We start from the raw sequence: 13,711 nt of genomic DNA on the forward strand, positions 1-13,711 counted from the left end.
CACTAGACCCTTGGAGACAAGTCGGCTGGAGGACGATGTATTGATTCGCGACGCAATTTGTGTGTTCCATCGTCATTAACAGGCACTGAACGTTACAATTAACTGTTAGTTTTGCGTCGGATTCGAAAATCTAGACTCACAGGAGATCGACCATAAGGTGCCCGAGGCAGCAATAGACCCTTGGAGACAGGTCGGCCGGAGGACGATGTATTGAATCGCGACGCAATTTGTGTGTTCCATCGTCATTAACAGGCTCTGAACCTTACAATTAACTGTCAGTTTTGCGTCGGATTCGAAAATCTAGACTCACAGAAGAACGACCATAAGGTGCCCGAGGCAACACTAGACCCCTGGAGACAAGTCGGCTGGAGGACGATGTATTGAATCGCGACGCGATTTGTGTGTTCCATCGTCATTAACAGGCTCTGAACGTTACAATTAACTGTCAGTTTTGCGTCGGATTCGAAAATCTAGACTTACAGGAGATCGACCATATGGTGCCCGAGGCAGCAATAGACCCTTGGAGACAGGTCGGCCGGAGGACGATGTATTGAATCGCGACTCAATTTGTGTGTTCCATTGTCATTAAGAGGCTCTGAACCTTACAATTAACTGTCAGTTTTGCTTCGGATTCCAAAATCTAGACTCACAGAAGAACGACCATAAGGTGCCCGAGGCAGCACTACACCCTTGGAGACAGGTCGGCCGGAGGACGATGTATTGAATCGCGACGCGATTTGTGTGTTCCATCGTCATTAACAGGCTCTGAACGTTACAATTAACTGTCAGTTTTGCGTCGGATTCGAAAATCTAGACTCTCAGGAGATCGACCATAAGGTGCCCGAGGCAGGACTAGACCCTTGGAGACAAGTTGGCTGGAGGACGATGTATTGAATCGCGACGCGATTTGTGTGTTCCATCGTCATTAACAGGCGCTGAACGTTACAATTAACTGTCAGTTTGGCGTCGGATTCGAAAATCTAGACTCACAGGAGAACGACTATGAGGTGTCCGAGGCAGCACTAGACCCTTGGAGACAGGTCGGCCGGAGGACGATGTATTGAATCGCGACGCGATTTGTGTGTTCCATCGTCATTAACAGGCCCTGAACGTAACAATTAACTGTCAGTTTTGCGTCGGATTCGAAAATCTAGACTCACAGGAGATCGACCATAAGGTGCTCGAGGCTGCATTAGACCCTTGGAGACAGGTCGGCCGGAGGACGATGTATTGAATCGCGACGCGATTTGTGTGTTCCATTGTCATTAAGATGCTCTGAACCTTACAATTAACTGTCAGTTTTGCGTCGGATTCGAAAATCTAGACTCACAGGAGAACGACCATAAGGTGTACGAGGCAGCACTAGACCCTTGGAGACAAGTCGGCTGGAGGACGATGTATTGATTCGCGACGCAATTTGTGTGTTCCATCGTCATTAACAGGCACTGAACGTTACAATTAACTGTTAGTTTTGCGTCAGATTCGAAAATCTAGACTCACAGGAGATCGACCATAAGGTGCCCGAGGCAGCAATAGACACTTGGAGACAGGTCGGCTGGAGGACGATGTATTGAATCGCGACGCAATTTGTGTGTTCCATCGTCATTAACAGGCTCTGAACCTTACAATTAACTGTCAGTTTTGCGTCGGATTCGAAAATCTAGACTCACAGAAGAACGACCATAAGGTGCCCGAGGCAGCACTAGACCCTTGGAGGCAAGTCGGCTGGAGGACGATGTACTGAATCGCGACGCGATTTGTGTGTTCCATCGTCATTAACAGGCTCTGAACGTTACAATTAACTGTCAGTTTTGCGTCGGATTCGAAAATCTAGACTTACAGGAGATCGACCATAAGGTGCCCGAGGCAGCAATAGACCCTTGGAGACAGGTCGGCCGGAGGACGATGTATTGAATCGCGACTCAATTTGTGTGTTCCATTGTCATTAAGAGGCTCTGAACCTTACAATTAACTGTCAGTTTTGCTTCGGATTCCAAAATCTAGACTCACAGAAGAACGACCATAAGGTGCCCGAGGCAGCACTACACCCTTGGAGACAAGTCGGCCGGAGGACGATGTATTGAATCGCGACGCAATTTGTGTGTTCCATCGTCATTAACAGGCTCTGAACGTTACTATTAACTGTCAGTTTTGCGTCGGATTCGAAAATCTAGACTCAAAGGAGAACGACCATAAGGTGTCCGAGGCAGCACTAGACCTTTGGAGACAAGTCGGCCGGTGGACGATGTATTGAATCGCGACGCGATTTGTGTGTTCCATCGTCATTAACAGGCCCTGAACGTTACAATTAACTGTCAGTTTTGCGTCGGATTCGAAAATCTAGTCTCACAGGAGAACGACCATAAGGTGCCCGAGGCAGCAATAGACCCTTGGAGACAGGTCGGCCGGAGGACGATGTATTGAATCGCGACGCAATTTGTGTGTTACATCGTCATTAACAGGCCCTGAACCTTACAATTAACTGTCAGTTTTGCGTCGGATTCGAAAATCTAGACTCACAGGAGATCGACCATAAGGTGTCCGAGGCAGCAACAGACCCTTGGAGACAGGTCGGCCGGAGGACGATGTATTGAATCGCGACGGGATTTGTGTGTTCCATCGTCATTAACAGGCTCTGAACGTTACAATTAACTGTCAGTTTTGCGTCGGATTCGAAAATCTAGACTCACAGGAGATCGACCATAAGGTGCCCGAGGCAGGACTAGACCCTTGGAGACAAGTCGGCTGGAGGACGATGTATTGAATCGCGACGCGATTTGTGTGTTCCATCGTCATTAACAGGCGCTGAACGTTACAATTAACTGTCAGTTTTGCGTCGGATTCGAAAATCTAGACTCACAGGAGAACGACCATAAGGTGTCCGAGGCAGCACTAGACCCTTGGAGACAGGTCGGCCGGAGGACGATGTATTGAATCGCGACGCGATTTGTGTGTTCCATCGTCATTAACAGGCCCTGAACGTTACAATTAACTGTCAGTTTTGCGTCGCATTCGAAAATCTAGACTCACAGGAGAACGACCATAAGGTGCCCGAGGCAGCAATAGACCTTTGGAGACAGGTCGGCCGGAGGACGATGTATTGAATCGCGACGCGATTTGTGTGTTCCATCGTCATTAACAGGCTCTGAACCTTACAATTAACTGTCAGTTTTGCGTCGGATTCGATAATCTAGACTCACAGAAGAACGACCATAAGGTGCCCGAGGCAGCAATAGACCCTTGGAGACAGGTCGGCCGGAGGACGATGTATTGAATCGCGACGCAATTTGTGTGTTCCATTGTCATTAAGAGGCTCTGAACCTTACAATTAACTGTCAGTTTTGCGTCGGATTCGAAAATCTAGGCTCACAGAAGATCGACCATAAGGTGCCCGAGGCAGGACTAGACCCTTGGAGACAAGTCGGCTGGAGGACGATATATTGAATCGCGACGCGATTTGTGTGTTCCATCGTCATTAACAGGCGCTGAACGTTACAATTAACTGTCAGTTTTGCGTCGGATTCGAAAATCTAGTCTCACAGGAGAACGACCATAAGGTGTCCGAGGCAGCACTAGACCCTTGGAGACAGGTCGGCCGGAGGACGATGTATTGAATCGCGACGCGGTTTGTGTGTTCCATCGTCATTAACAGGCCCTGAACGTTACAAATAACTGTCAGTTTTGCGTCGGATTCGAAAATCTAGTCTCACAGGAGAACGACCATAAGGTGCCCGAGGCAGCAATAGACCCTTGGAGACAGGTCGGCCGGAGGACGATGTATTGAATCGCGACGCAATTTGTGTGTTACATCGTCATTAACAGGCCCTGAACCTTACAATTAACTGTCAGTTTTGCGTCGGATTCGAAAATCTAGACTCACAGGAGATCGACCATAAGGTGCCCGAGGCAGCAACAGACCCTTGGAGACAGGTCGGCCGGAGGACGATGTATTGAATCGCGACGGGATTTGTGTGTTCCATCGTCATTAACAGGCTCTGAACGTTACAATTAACTGTCAGTTTTGCGTCGGATTCGAAAATCTAGACTCACAGGAGATCGACCATAAGGTGCCCGAGGCAGGACTAGACCCTTGGAGACAAGTCGGCTGGAGGACGATGTATTGAATCGCGACGCGATTTGTGTGTTCCATCGTCATTAACAGGCGCTGAACGTTACAATTAACAGTCAGTTTTGCGCCGGATTCGAAAATCTAGACTCACAGGAGAACGACCATAAGGTGTCCGAGGCAGCACTAGACCCTTGGAGACAGGTCGGCCGGAGGACGATGTATTGAATCGCGACGCGATTTGTGTGTTCCATCGTCATTAACAGGCCCTGAACGTTACAATTAACTGTCAGTTTTGCGTCGGATTCGAAAATCTAGACTCACAGGAGATCGACCATAAGGTGCCCGAGGCAGCAATAGACCCTTGGAGACAGGTCGGCCGGAGGACGATGTATTGAATCGCGACGCGATTTGTGTGTTCCATTGTCATTAAGATGCTATGAACCTTACAATTAACTGTCAGTTTTGCGTCGGATTGGAAAATCTAGACTCACAGGAGAACGACCATAAGGTGCCCGAGGCAGCAATAGACCTTTGGAGACAGGTCAGCCGGAGGACGATGTATTGAATCGCGACGCGATTTGTGTGTTCCATCGTCATTAACAGGCTCTGAACCTTACAATTAACTGTCAGTTTTGCGTCGGATTCGAAAATCTAGACTCACAGAAGAACGACCATAAGGTGCCCGAGGCAGCAATAGACCCTTGGAGACAGGTCGGCCGGAGGACGATGTATTGAATCGCGACGCAATTTGTGTGTTCCATTGTCATTAAGAGGCTCTGAACCTTACAATTAACTGTCAGTTTTGCGTCGGATTCGAAAATCTAGACTCACAGAAGATCGACCATAAGGTGCCCGAGGCAGGACTAGACCCTTGGAGACAAGTCGGCTGGAGGACGATGTATTGAATCGCGACGCGATTTGTCTGTTCCATCGTCATTAACAGGCGCTGAACGTTACAATTAACTGTCAGTTTTGCGTCGGATTCGAAAATCTAGTTCACAGGATAACGACCATAAGGTGTCCGAGGCAGCACTAGACCCTTGGAGACAGGTCGGCCGGAGGACGATGTATTGAATCGCGACGCAATTTGTGTCTTCCATCGTCATTAACAGGCTCTGAACCTTACAATTAACTGTCAGTTTTGCGTCGGATTCGAAAATCTAGACTCACAGGAGAACGACCATAAGGTGCCCGAGGCAGCACTAGACCCTTGGAGACAAGTCGGCTGGAGGATGATGTATTGAATCGCGACGTGATTTGTGTGTTCCATCGTCATTAAAAGGCTCTGAACGTTACAATTAACTGTCAGTTTTGCGTCGGATTCGAAAATATAGACTCACAGGAGATCGACCATAAGGTGCCCGAGAGAGCAATAGACCCCTGGAGACAGGTCGGCCGGAGGACGATGTATTGAATCGCGACGCAATTTGTGTGTTACATCGTCATTAACAGGCTCTGAACGTTACAATTAACTGTCAGTTTTGCGTCGGATTCGAAAATCTAGACTCACAGGAGATCGACCATAAGGTGCCCGAGGCAGCAACAGACCCTTGGAGACAGGTCGGCCGGAGGACGATGTATTGAATCGCGACCGGATTTGTGTTTTCCATCGTCATTAACAGGCTCTGAACGTAACAATTAACTGTCATTTTTGCGTCGGATTCGAAAATCTAGATTCACAGGAGATCGACCATAAGGTGCCCGAGGCAGCAATAGACCCTTGGAGACAGGTCGGCCGGAGGACGATGTATTGAATCGCGACGCGATTTGTGTGTTCCATTGTCATTAAGAGGCTCCGAACCTTACAATTAATTGTCAGTTTTGCGTCGGATTCGAAAATCTAGACTCACAGAAGATCGACCATAAGGTGCCCGAGGCAGGACTAGACCCTTGGAGACAAGTCGGCTGGAGGACGATGTATTGAATCGCGACGCGATTTGTCTGTTCCATCGTCATTAACAGGCGCTGAACGTTACAATTAACTGTCAGTTTTGCGTCGGATTCGAAAATCTAGTTCACAGGATAACGACCATAAGGTGTCCGAGGCAGCACTAGACCCTTGGAGACAGGTCGGCCGGAGGACGATGTATTGAATCGCGACGCGATTTGTGTGTTCCATCGTCATTAACAGGCCCTGAACGTTACAATTAACTGTCAGTTTTGCGTCGGATTCGAAAATCTAGACTCACAGGAGATCGACCATAAGGTGCCCGAGGCAGCAATAGAGCCATGGAGACAGGTCGGCCGGAGGACGATGTGTTGAATCGCGACGCAATTTGTGTGTTCCATTGTCATTAAGATGCTCTGAACCTTACAATTAACTGTCAGTTTTGCGTCGATTTCGAAAATCTAGACTCACAGGAGAACGACCATAAGGTGTCCGAAGCAGCACTAGACCCTTGGAGACAAGTCGGCTGGAGGACGATGTATTGAATCGCGACGCAATTTGTGTGTTCCATCGTCATTAACAGGCGCTGAACGTTACAATTAACTGACAGTTTTGTGTCGGATTCGAAAATCTAGACTCACAGGAGAACGACCATAAGGTGTCCGAGGCAGCACTAGACCCTTGGAGACAGGTCGGCCGGAGGACGATGTATTGAATCGCGACGCAATTTGTGTGTTCCATTGTCATTAAGAGGCTCTGAACCTTACGATTAACTGTCAGTTTTGCGTCGGATTCGAAAATCTAGACTCACAGGAGAACGACCATACGGTGCCCGAGGCAGCACTACACCTTTGGAAACAAGTCGGCTGGAGGACGATGTATTGAATCGCGACGCAATTTGTGTGTTCCATCGTCATTAACAGGCTCTGAACGTTACAATTAACTGTCAGTTTTGCGTCGGATTCGAAAATCTAGACTCACAGGAGATCGACCATAAGGTGCCCGAGGCAGCAATAGACCCTTGGAGACAGGTCGGCCGGAGGACGATGTATTGAATCGCGACGCAATTTGTGTGTTCCATCGTCATTAACAGGCTCTGAACCTTACAATTAACTGTCAGTTTTGCGTCGGAATCGAAAATCTAGACTCACAGAAGAACGACCATAAGGTGCCAGAGGCAGCACTAGACCCTTGGAGACAAGTCGGCTGGAGGAAGATGTATTGAATCGCGACGCGATTTGTGTGTTCCATCGTCATTAACAGGCTCTGAACGTTACAATTAACTGTCAGTTTTGCGTCGGATTCGAAAATCTAGACTCACAGGAGATCGACCATAAGGTGCCCGAGGCAGCAATAGACCCTTGGAGACAGGTCGGCCGGAGGACGATGTATTGAATCGCAACTCAATTTGTGTGTTCCATTGTCATTAAGAGGCTCTGAACCTTACAATTAACTGTCAGTTTTGCTTCGGATTCCAAAATCTAGACTCACAGAAGAACGACCATAAGGTGCCCGAGGCAGCACTAGACCATTGGAGACAAGTCGGCTGGAGGACGATGTATTGAATCGCGACGCAATTTGTGTGTTCCATCGTCATTAACAGGCTCTGAACGTTACAATTAACGGTCAGTTTTGCGTCGGATTCGAAAATCTAGACTCACAGGAGATCGACCATAAGGTGCCCGAGGCAGCAATAGACCCTTGGAGACAGGTCGGCCGGAGGACGATGTATTGAATCGCGACGCGATTTGTGTGTTCCATCGTCATTAACAGGCTCTGAACGTTACAATTAACTGTCAGTTTTGCGTCGGATTCGAAAATCTAGACTCTCAGGAGATCGACCATAAGGTGCCCGAGGCAGGACTAGACCCTTGGAGACAAGTTGGCTGGAGGACGATGTATTGAATCGCGACGCGATTTGTGTGTTCCATCGTCATTAACAGGCGCTGAACGTTACAATTAACTGTCAGTTTTGCGTCGGATTCGAAAATCTAGACTCACAGGAGAATGACCATAAGGTGTCCGAGGCAGCACTAGACCCTTGGAGACAGGTCGGCCGGAGGACGATGTATTGAATCGCGACGCGATTTGTGTGTTCCATTGTCATTAAGATGCTCTGAACCTTACAATTAACTGTCAGTTTTGCGTCGGATTCGAAAATCTAGACTCACAGGAGAACGACCATAAGGTGTACGAGGCAGCACTAGACCCTTGGAGACAAGTCGGCTGGAGGACGATGTATTGATTCGCGACGCAATTTGTGTGTTCCATCGTCATTAACAGGCACTGAACGTTACAATTAACTGTTAGTTTTGCGTCGGATTCGAAAATCTAGACTCACAGGAGATCGACCATAAGGTGCCCGAGGCAGCAATAGACCCTTGGAGACAGGTCGGCCGGAGGACGATGTATTGAATCGCGACGCAATTTGTGTGTTCCATCGTCATTAACAGGCTCTGAACCTTACAATTAACTGTCAGTTTTGCGTCGGATTCGAAAATCTAGACTCACAGAAGAACGACCATAAGGTGCCCGAGGCAGCACTAGACCCTTGGAGACAAGTCGGCTGGAGGACAATGTATTGAATCGCGACGCGATTTGTGTGTTCCATCGTCATTAACAGGCTCAGAACGTTACAATTAACTGTCAGTTTTGCGTCGGATTCGAAAATCTAGACTTACAGGAGATCGACCATAAGGTGCCCGAGGCAGCAATAGACCCTTGGAGACAGGTCGGCCGGAGGACGATGTATTGAATCGCGACTCAATTTGTGTGTTCCATTGTCATTAAGAGGCTCTGAACCTTACAATTAACTGTCAGTTTTGCTTCGGATTCCAAAATCTAGACTCACAGAAGAACGACCATAAGGTGCCCGAAACAGCACTACACCCTTGGAGACAGGTCGGCCGGGGGACGATGTATTGAATCGCGACGCGATTTGTGTGTTCCATCGTCATTAACAGGCTCTGAACGTTACAATTAACTGTCAGTTTTGCGTCGGATTCGAAAATCTAGACTCTCAGGAGATCGACCATAAGGTGCCCGAGGCAGGACTAGACCCTTGGAGACAAGTTGGCTGGAGGACGATGTATTGAATCGCGACGCGATTTGTGTGTTCCATCGTCACTAACAGGCGCTGAACGTTACAATTAACTGTCAGTTTGGCGTCGGATTCGAAAATCTAGACTCACAGGAGAACGACCATAAGGTGTCCGAGGCAGCACTAGACCCTTGGAGACAGGTCGGCCGGAGGACGATGTATTGAATCGCGACGCGATTTGTGTGTTCCATCGTCATTAACAGGCCCTGAACGTAACAATTAACTGTCAGTTTTGCGTCGGATTCGAAAATCTAGACTCACAGGAGATCGACCATAAGGTGCCCGAGGCAGCAATAGACCCTTGGAGACAGGTCGGCCGGAGGACGATGTATTGAATCGCGACGCGATTTGTGTGTTCCATTGTCATTAAGATGCTCTGAACCTTACAATTAACTGTCAGTTTTGCGTCGGATTCGAAAATCTAGACTCACAGGAGAACGACCATAAGGTGTACGAGGCAGCACTAGACCCTTGGAGACAAGTCGGCTGGAGGACGATGTATTGATTCGCGACGCAATTTGTGTGTTCCATCGTCATTAACAGGCACTGAACGTTACAATTAACTGTTAGTTTTGCGTCAGATTCGAAAATCTAGACTCACAGGAGATCGACCATAAGGTGCCCGAGGCAGCAATAGACACTTGGAGACAGGTCGGCCGGAGGACGATGTATTGTATCGCGACGCGATTTGTGTGTTCCATTGTCATTAAGATGCTCTGAACCTTACAATTAACTGTCAGTTTTGCGTCGGATTCGAAAATCTAGACTCACAGGTGAAAGACCATAAGGTGTACGAGGCAGCACTAGACCCTTGGAGACAAGTCGGCTGGAGGACGATGTATTGATTCGCGACGCAATTTGTGTGTTCCATCGTCATTAACAGGCTCTGAACGTTACAATTAACTGTCAGTTTTGCGTCGGATTCGAAAATCTAGACTTACAGGAGATCGACCATAAGGTGCCCGAGGCAGCAATAGATCCTTGGAGACAGGTCGGCCGGAGGACGATGTATTGAATCGCGACTCAATTTGTGTGTTCCATTGTCATTAAGAGGCTCTGAACCTTACAATTAACTGTCAGTTTTGCTTCGGATTCCAAAATCTAGACTCACAGAAGAACGACCATAAGGTGCCCGAGGCAGCACTACACCCTTGGAGACAGGTCGGCCGGAGGACGATGTATTGAATCGCGACGCGATTTGTGTGTTCCATCGTCATTAACAGGCTCTGAACGTTACAATTAACTGTCAGTTTTGCGTCGGATTCGAAAATCTAGACTCTCAGGAGATCGACCATAAGGTGCCCGAGGCAGGACTAGACCCTTGGAGACAAGTTGGCTGGAGGACGATGTATTGAATCGCGACGCGATTTGTGTGTTCCATCGTCATTAACAGGCGCTGAACGTTACAATTAACTGTCAGTTTGGCGTCGGATTCGAAAATCTAGACTCACAGGAGAACGACCATAAGCTGTCCGAGGCAGCACTAGACCCTTGGAGACAGGTCGGCCGGAGGACGATGTATTGAATCGCGACGCGATTTGTGTGTTCCATCGTCATTAACAGGCCCTGAACGTAACAATTAACTGTCAGTTTTGCGTCGGATTCGAAAATCTAGACTCACAGGAGATCGACCATAAGGTGCCCGAGGCAGCAATAGACCCTTGGAGACAGGTCGGCCGGAGGACGATGTATTGAATCGCGACGCGATTTGTGTGTTCCATTGTCATTAAGATGCTCTGAACCTTACAATTAACTGTCAGTTTTGCGTCGGATTCGAAAATCTAGACTCACAGGAGAACGACCATAAGGTGTACGAGGCAGCACTAGACCCTTGGAGACAAGTCGGCTGGAGGACGATGTATTGATTCGCGACGCAATTTGTGTGTTCCATCGTCATTAACAGGCACTGAACGTTACAATTAACTGTCAGTTTTGCGTCGGATTCGAAAATCTAGACTTACAGGAGATCGACCATAAGGTGCCCGAGGCAGCAATAGACCCTTGGAGACAGGTCGGCCGGAGGACGATGTATTGAATCGCGACTCAATTTGTGTGTTCCATTGTCATTAAGAGGCTCTGAACCTTACAATTAACTGTTAGTTTTGCTTCGGATTCCAAAATCTAGACTCACAGAAGAACGACCATAAGGTGCCCGAGGCAGCACTACACCCTTGGAGACAAGTCGCCTGGAGGACGATGTATTGAATCGCGACGCAATTTGTGTGTTCCATCGTCATTAACAGGCTCTGAACGTTACTATTAACTGTCAGTTTTGCGTCGGATTCGAAAATCTAGACTCAAAGGAGAACGACCATAAGGTGTCCGAGGCAGCACTAGACCTTTGGAGACAAGTCGGCCGGTGGACGATGTATTGAATCGCGACGCGATTTGTGTGTTCCATCGTCATTAACAGGCCCTGAACGTTACAATTAACTGTCAGTTTTGCGTCGGATTCGAAAATCTAGTCTCACAGGAGAACGACCATAAGGTGCACGAGGCAGCAATAGACCCTTGGAGACAGGTCGGCCGGAGGACGATGTATTGAATCGCGACGCAATTTGTGTGTTACATCGTCATTAACAGGCCCTGAACCTTACAATTAACTGTCAGTTTTGCGTCGGAATCGAAAATCTAGTCTCACAGGAGATCGACCATAAGGTGCCCGAGGCAGCAACAGACCCTTGGAGACAGGTCGGCCGGAGGACGATGTATTGAATCGCGACGGGATTTGTGTGTTCCATCGTCATTAACAGGCTCTGAACGTTACAATTAACTGTCAGTTTTGCGTCGGATTCGAAAATCTAGACTCACAGGAGATCGACCATAAGGTGCCCGAGGCAGGACTAGACCCTTGGAGACAAGTCGGCTAGAGGACGATGTATTGAATCGCGACGCGATTTGTGTGTTCCATCGTCATTAACAGGCGCTGAACGTTACAATTAACTGTCAGTTTTGCGTCGGATTCGAAAATCTAGACTCACAGGAGAACGACCATAAGGTGTCCGAGGCAGCACTAGACCCTTGGAGACAGGTCGGCCGGAGGACGATGTATTGAATCGCGACGCGATTTGTGTGTTCCATCGTCATTAACAGGCTCTGAACCTTACAATTAACTGTCAGTTTTGCGTCGGATTCGAAAATCTAGACTCACAGAAGAACGACCATAAGGTGCCCGAGGCAGCAATAGACCCTTGGAGACAGGTCGGCCGGATGACGATGTATTGAATCGCGACGCAATTTGTGTGTTCCATTGTCATTAAGAGGCTCTGAACCTTACAATTAACTGTCAGTTTTGCGTCGGATTCGAAAATCTAGACTCACAGATGATCGACCATAAGGTGCCCGAGGCAGGACTAGACCCTTGGAGACAAGTCGGCTGGAGGACGATGTATTGAATCGCGACGCGATTTGTGTGTTCCATCGTCATTAACAGGCGCTGAACGTTACAATTAACTGTCAGTTTTGCGTCGGATTCGAAAATCTAGTCTCACAGGAGAACGACCATAAGGTGTCCGAGGCAGCACTAGAACCTTGGAGACAGGTCGGCCGGAGGACGATGTATTGAATCGCGACGCGATTTGTGTGTTCCATCGTCATTAACAGGCCCTGAACGTTACAATTAACTGTCAGTTTTGCGTCGGATTCGAAAATCTAGACTCACAGGAGATCGACCATAAGGTGCCCGAGGCAGCAATAGACCCTTGGAGACTGGTCGGCCGGAGGACGATGTATTGAATCGCGACTCAATTTGTGTGTTCCATTGTCATTAAGAGGCTCTGAACCTTACAATTAACTGTCAGTTTTGCTTCGGATTCCAAAATCTAGACTCACAGAAGAACGAGCATAAGGTGCCCGAGGCAGCACTAGACCATTGGAGACAAGTCGGCTGGAGGACGATGTATTGAATCGCGACGCAATTTGTGTGTTCCATCGTCATTAAGAGGCTCTGAACGTTACAATTAACGGTCAGTTTTGCGTCGGATTCGAAAATCTAGACTCACAGGAGATCGACCATAAGGTGCCCGAGGCAGCAATAGACCCTTGGAGACAGGTCGGCCGGAGGACGATGTATTGAATCGCGACGCGATTTGTGTGTTCCATCGTCATTAACAGGCTCTGAACCTTACAATTAACTGTCAGTTTTGCGTCGGATTCGAAAATCTAGACTCACAGAAGAACGACCATAAGGTGACCGAGGCAGCAATAGACCCTTGGAGACAGGTCGGCCGCAGGACGATGTATTGAATCGCGACGCGATTTGTGTGTTCCATCGTCATTAACAGGCTCTGAACGTTACAATTAACTGTCAGTTTTGCGTCGGATTCGAAAATCTAGACTCACAGGAGATCGACCATAAGGTGCCCGAGGCAGGACTAGACCCTTGGAGACAAGTCGGCTGGAGGACGATGCATTGAATCGCGACGCGATTTGTGTGTTCCACCGTCATTAACAGGCGCTGAACGTTACAATTAACTGTCAGTTTTGCGTCGGATTCGAAAATCTAGACTCACAGGAGATCGACCATAAGGTGCCCGAGGCAGCAATAGACCCTTGGAGACAGGTCGGCCGGAGGACGATGTATTGAATCGCGACGCGATTTGTGTGTTCCATTGTCATTAAGATGCTCTGAACCTTACAATTAACTGTCAGTTTT

Source organism: Schistocerca nitens, chromosome 4 (genome assembly GCF_023898315.1).
Source record: "Schistocerca nitens isolate TAMUIC-IGC-003100 chromosome 4, iqSchNite1.1, whole genome shotgun sequence".
In the NCBI taxonomy this organism is placed as follows: domain Eukaryota; kingdom Metazoa; phylum Arthropoda; class Insecta; order Orthoptera; family Acrididae; genus Schistocerca; species Schistocerca nitens.